Raw genomic sequence first — 7,136 nt, 5'->3', positions numbered from 1 at the left:
CTTAGATTGTGCTAGTTGGGAGGCTTTATATCTTTGCCATCCCTTTAACATGCGCATTGCTGGATCTAGCGGTTCAGGCAAAACAGAATTTGTCAAACGTTTGATCGTACATAAACATCATTTGATCGATCGTCCACCTCAACGAATCGTATGGTGTTACAAAGAGTGGCAATCGGCGTACAGCCTCTTGGAGAAAGTCAAGGCGATTCCATCGTTTGTGGACGGCATTCCTAACGAAGACGACGAAATCGTGTCTGACCCCCGTCAAACCCATTTGGTCATTTTCGACATGTTAGGAGAAGACGAAGAAGAAATTAAACTGTGGTTTACGAGCAAAGGGCATCATCGTAATTTACATTACTCAAAATTTGTTTCAACAAACTAAAACCCATCGCACCATCAGTCTCAATGCTCTTTTCGTGGTCTTGTTTAAATGCCTTCGAGATAACTCGCAAGTGCAAGTCTTAGTCAAACAGGAACGCCTTAGCTAACTCAGGCGTACGACGATGCCACTCAAACTCCACACGCATATTTACTCGTCGATTTGAAACTCACTACCCTTGATTATTTGCGATTTCGTACCCATTTGTTTCACCACTGGTGACAAGACGGATGGCCTGTCCTGTACATGTCTCCGTCCTCGACTTAACCAAAAAAGTCTATAGAAACCTCCGACACTTTTCGTCTGTCTCACACAGCGTCAACATGACGTCCCTTCAGTCTCATCTTCCCGTCAAATTGATTCGTGCCTTGTATGGCATCATTCGCGAGAAAAATCCACAAATACGTGCTCGTGTCTTAGAAGCCAGTCTCAAAGAAGTCTTACGATGGTTCACGGTGACAGCACGTCAATTACTGCAAGGCATCAATCAGATTCCTCATCAAACCAAACGCTTTTTTGTTCGAAACAAAGTCGCTTTGACCCAACTGGCCGATCTCCGCACTGACACTCAAACCAAAAAGCAAATCATTTTGAAACCTGGAGGGAGCGGCACTCTAGGAGGTGTCATCATTCGCTCCCTCTTAAAATGGAATCCTAATGCTCCTAATGTTCTCCCCAAGAAAAAGCCACTCCCCAAAAAGCTAAATGAAGCCCCAAGAAGAAAAAGAGCAACGGTGTCAAGACCAGGTCACAACACAACCAAATGAAAAGCCCCCAGAAAAAGAAACAGAGAAGTCCCCAGAAAAGAAAAGCCCACAGAAAACAGCTTCTACTCGCAAGAGAGGCACTTCAGCCAGGACGCAACCTTACATTCAGATGTGGTGGAGTACACTGTGATGGGACACACCTCCGTACCGTTAATGCGTGTCATTCCTTTCAAAGTGGATTCTGCCACGGTCACTGACGAGGAAGGTGGAAACACCTATGACGTTCACCGCGAATTTGTACATCGTGATTATTTGACCGTCAGTAAGTCGTATTTTGACACTTTTAACATTGCTATAAAAGGAGATCTTGGACAAAATATTCCATTCACCAAAGCAAAAGTCACGGTGAAACTCTATTTTCGAAAACGATTCTTTAACGAGTTGTAAGTCATGTATCCAGTGTTCCGAGGTGTCGCGCGACAGCGAGGACATGGTTTAGGAGATATGTTAAAATCGGCCTTTCGTTCGGTGACTCCATTGTTGAAACCGATGGTGACACGAGGATTGCACGCCTTGAAAGATGCCGCACTGACGCAAGGCAAAGAATTTCTCCAAAATGTCATCATCGACAAACAAAACTCTAAAGAAGCTTTCTTGAGAGCAGGCAAAAATGTCTTGTTGCAAACAGGCAAAGACATTCTGGGCCGACGAGAAACTCCTATAAATGCCCTGAACGCTACTGAGTTAGGCTTTCCCGCTTCCCTGACTCCACAGCAAGGACACGGCAGAAAAAGACGTAGAAGAAAACACCCCTTCAGAAGACTTCATAAATCTAAAGCTAGAAAGACTAAGAAAACAAGAACTGCTCGAGACTTAGACGTTTTTGATTATTAAATTATTGCGAAACAGAAACATGATGGACCGAGAGTCTTGCGCCTGTTCCAAGTCGGAACTGGATCTGTTTGCCATGCCACCTACCATGATGACTATGCAAGAATCTCAGTGGGTCGAATTTCATCCCATCTCCTCTTTGACGGATTCAGCTCCCATTGAGTTTGATATCAAAGGTCAGCCAAAGATTGCATAGATCTGAATAGCAGTTACCTGTACTTGAAAGTCATAGTGATCAAAACGGAAAACACTAATCTTGGAGCCGATACCAGAGTAGCTCCTGTCAACAATTTCATGCATTCCTTGTTCAGTGAAGTGGACTTGTACTTGAATAACAAACTGGTCAGCAGCAGCATGGATATTTACCCTTATCGAGCGTACCTAGAAAATCTCTTGACGTACGGAAAAGAAGCCAAGAATACTCATCTGGATGCTTGCGTGATATGTAAACCTGACACAGCGGATGAGAACGCGTTTAACGACACAGTCCTGACAGCAGATGACGATCCTCACAATGTGGGGTTTATTACCGTCGTAAGAAAATTCTGCAAGGACGAAGTTTAGAACTTTTGGATCGTTTGCATTTGGACATGTGGTTACAAGAAAAGTATTTGCTGAACGGAATGGATATCCGCCTGAGACTGAATCGTAGCAGTGCCACATTCCATCTGATGGCCAATGACAACGAATACAAAACTATCATCCAAGAAGCCAGGCTCTACGTGCGTCGTGTGGAAGTGTTACCTAAAGTGGGAAATGACATCAGTCATACTTTGAGCAGAACGACCGCCATGTATCCGATACGAAGAGTGGAAGTGAAAACGTTCACTATTCCTGCTGGACAGCGATCCATGATCGAAGATCGTCTATTCCAAGGACAATTACCCAAACGTTTGATCATTGGCATAGTCAAGAATTCAGCCTTCAATGGATTTCACAACGAAACCCTTTTCCAGTTTCAACATAACAACGTAGCCGAAATCGAAGTCAGTCGCGATGGCAAGACACTGTGTACCAGACCCTTTGAGCCTAAGTTTGGTGACAGGAATTATTTGAAATCGTACTTGTCCAAGTACGAAGCCACCGGATAGTTAGGGACCAACACTAGTCACGGTATTTCGTACAAGGATTATGCAGGAGGCTATGCTTTGTGGGCTTTTGATTTCACTCCAGACCAAGGCAGCGACGAGGGAAATTTTCACCCTATAAAATCCGGTCAGATTCGTGTGGAACTTCAGTTTGCGAATCCACTACCCCCCTTTTCCTTGTCATCATTAGTTGCTGATTTGGTGTTACAACCGTGGCCCCTACATGCAGTTGCGTAGGTTGTATCCTAGTTTTCGTTGTAAGTGGTGGTGGTGGTGGTGGTGATACGACGATCGTTTCCAACTGCTGTTCGGTTGATATGTCAGTCATGGTGTATGCTTCCTTTGTGGGTATCGCCTTTTGTATTCCTGCGTCCCTCTGTTGTTTTAATTGTTCTTCCTTTTGTCTGGGTTGCAATGGTAGAAGTGGTGGTAGTACCAGTTGTTAAGGGCGTCTTTTTCGGGTGTAGGTGACCTTGTGTTTTGTCTGGTATCGTAAAAGGTGTGGCGGAGTGGCTAGTTTCCTTGTTCAGGTCGAGTTTCCTTCTCTGCACACGTGTCCTAAAATTACGTTTATCAATGAAAATAATCTCGACAAATTATACTTTTTCTTAATAAATTGACAAATAACTAATTCTAGCTGTTAGCTCCATCCCATAAAACAGGTACTAGGTTCATACTTGTACACGCCTGGACAGAATCCTTGCCAGTTACGAGCATATATGTGATATTGTGAGATTTTATGTTACAAGGAAAACAAACAGCCTTCTTTATTCTCTACTCTAACAAATTATTAACAAAATCCTATAACAACCACAAAAAACCTAGAAAAATGGCATCACAACTGATTAACAAGAAATACATTAATGAGAGAAGCGCAAAAAACTTTAAAGAAAGTAAATTACGCAACGCAATGGCAACATTCAATGCCTCAAACTCCAAAGTAACCACCACCCCAACCAACCTATGAAAACTAAATTTATCACCTAACCCCAATAACAAGGAAATCCATGCAGTTGAGTTGCCCTTCACTTTTTCCAACCCAGACATTGAACTCATTCGAGAACATGCGAAAAATCTAAACCCAACATCGCCAATAAATTTCAACCTTTTTGAAACCACAATGGGAGAAGTGTAGATGCAACCTTAGCTGCGGATTTCTATGACCAGATAAAAGCACAATCTCCAAAGAGTAAACACACCCCCAATTACACAATACTGGCACAATCGCCGAAAAAAACAACACATTTCAGTTATCATTGAAACCATGCTAGCAGGGATGGAAATTAACCGCGGGGAGTACCCTTCAAACATTACGCAATCTAATAACGTGCATTTAAAGCAATACTAAAATTAAAAGGCAAGATCCAAAATCTAAACAATGAAAAACAAACCACACAACTCAAAGAAGGTGGAACACCCATAAACAGGGCCTTCAGATTAAAGAATTACAAAGGGCAGGAAACCAACTCAGCAGTACTGGAATCACAGCTACCACTATTATCACCAGTAAAACTAGGCCCCTAAGGGATAAGATACAACATTGAGCCTTTCATTAACAAACCAAGGCTGTGTAGCAACTGTCAACATTGGGGCCACTTTGCCTCGAAATGTAAATTCCAGAAAAATTGTCATCAATGTGGGGGAAACATAAGGGGAAATGCAATAGGAAAACACCCAAATGCACCAATTGCCTGGGCCCCCACCTACCTCTATCACCTGACTGCTCTCATGCAATACGAAAAACCCAAACTATTCATCTAATGAGCTCAAAGAAAATACAGTACCAGGCAGCCAAAAAAGAAATACTCAAAAACAAACCCCGAACAATACTAACACAAACCACCCTAAACCAACCCCACCCAAAACTCAAAACTCACCAAATAACCCGATAAAAAAACCATAACTAGCCAAAGCACACAACCCCCAACCCCTCTAAGTGGAATGAAATTAATAATAACAGACACAAGTTAGTACATGAAGCATAAATAGGTAAACTAATTTGGGAAATTAAAACTGACTTATCAAACAAACTCAGCCTATCTGGACATTTAATAGAACAAATAGATAACAAACTGCAAAAATCCTAAATAAGATCTGATAACTCAATACCAAACCAATCAATTACTAAAAGACCACTACTATTATGAATAAAGGAAACAGGAATATTACAATATCGCAATGGAATGCTAGAGGGTTAACAAGTAATATTAGCGAACTAAAAGCTAAGCTACAAAATCTAGCCAATAAACCAGATATTATCTGTATACAAGAAACAGAAATAACAAGCCTAACTAAACAAATACCTAGACTCACAGGTTACGCCCCAGGCAATTTTCAAAAATCGAACCACAGGACAAGGGGGGGGGGGGGCTTAGCCGTATTTATAGAAGATACCATTCCTAATGCAACAACAGTAACCATGATACCAACCCCAGGTAGCAATGAAGCAATTGAAATACAGTCCCTCATAATTCACACAGGCAGGGGTCACATACAAGTATTTAACATTTACGACCCAGGGGGAAAATCAAACACAACTAATTTAATTACATATAGGCAAATAAATGACAACAGACGAGTGGACCAGATCGTCTTCTGTGGAGATTTCAATGCCCATAACGAGCTGTGGGGGGGTGGTGGTGGGAGGATGACGGACAAAAAAGGCAGATTGATTGAAGCATGGACCGCTGAGTCCAACCTGACCATTTTAAATGACGGCACAAAAACACGCCTCAGCCCAGAAAACGGTCTCAAGTCCGCCATTGACCTCACCATTTGCTCGCCATCAATAACCCAGGTAGCAGACTGGAGGGTGGATCAAACTGACCCCTTGGGCAGTGGCCACTTCCCAGTAATAGTTACCCTGCAGATGACGGTCCAGTACAACTCGCTCAAAAGAACCCCTAGATGGATATACTTAAAAGCAGATTGGACAACATTTAAAAAAACTCTAAGCAAAGTAAACACCAAAAAACCATGAAAATGACAATATTAATTACTATTATGAAAAACTGACTGACATCATACTAAAAGCAGCCACCACCAACATACTCAGAACTAGTGGTAATCCAAATAAACAAGCTGTCCCATGGTGGAATGATGAATGTAAACAAGCCATCAAATATAAGAAAAAAGCCCTCAATAAATTTAAACGCACTAAAAACTACATATAAACAAAGGGAGAAAAACCATAAAAACCTAATTAAACAGGCAAAGGAAACAACCTGGCATGACTACTGCACAAATATCAATATTACAACTAGCACGATACAAGTCTGGGATAAGATTAAAACAATTAGAGGGAAGGAAACTAACACCACCCCCAAAATAGCTGAAGCCATTACTAATAAAGAAAAAGCTGACCGACTAGCTCAGTATTTCTCAGTGATGAGTAGTAACACCAACCACACCCCACCATTTCAATTACATAGGGACAAAGTAGAAAAAACTCATAAAAATCTGGTCTTTTCCGCTGACAGTGTCTTACTACACCATCACGAGATGCTTCATAATTTTTAATGATGGGATGTTTATACTCTTTTTAAAAATTTATTTCGTCAGATTCACTTATCCTCGCATGGTTTTATAACGATAAACTTGCATGACCCACGGTCACGATATCGAGTCGGGCTTGATAAAAATTTTAATTAATAGCAGCAACGAGGTCGAAGTCTTATACTTGGAACTCAGTTTGTAATCCTCTTTTTGCGATTTCCAGGAAGGCTTATTTTTGCGAATAACGAGTGAGTCAATTAGAGGTTGTTCGCCCTCTCTCTCTCTGGAATTATTTGTTATAATTTTATCTAACTATAGCAGCAGAGAGGGGAAACGTCTCCTACTCGGCACTGTTTGCAATCATTTTTTTAACGATTTATTTTGCGATTTCCAGGAAGGCTTATTTTTGCGAATAACGAGTGAGTCAATTAGAGGTTGATCGCCCTCTATGCTGCTTGCTAAAAAGTTCAAAACTTTTATAGACAGTCCTTTGCGGTAACTCATGGTGTCACTCCCATAGACCTACTTCCTGCACAAAATTCTAATTTTTTATAGACATTCATTTTGGTGTTA

Source organism: Sinohyriopsis cumingii, chromosome 7, assembly GCF_028554795.1.
Source record: "Sinohyriopsis cumingii isolate HCF-2022 chromosome 7, ASM2855479v2, whole genome shotgun sequence".
In the NCBI taxonomy this organism is placed as follows: domain Eukaryota; kingdom Metazoa; phylum Mollusca; class Bivalvia; order Unionida; family Unionidae; genus Sinohyriopsis; species Sinohyriopsis cumingii.
This window is presented reverse-complemented; position numbering follows the sequence as displayed.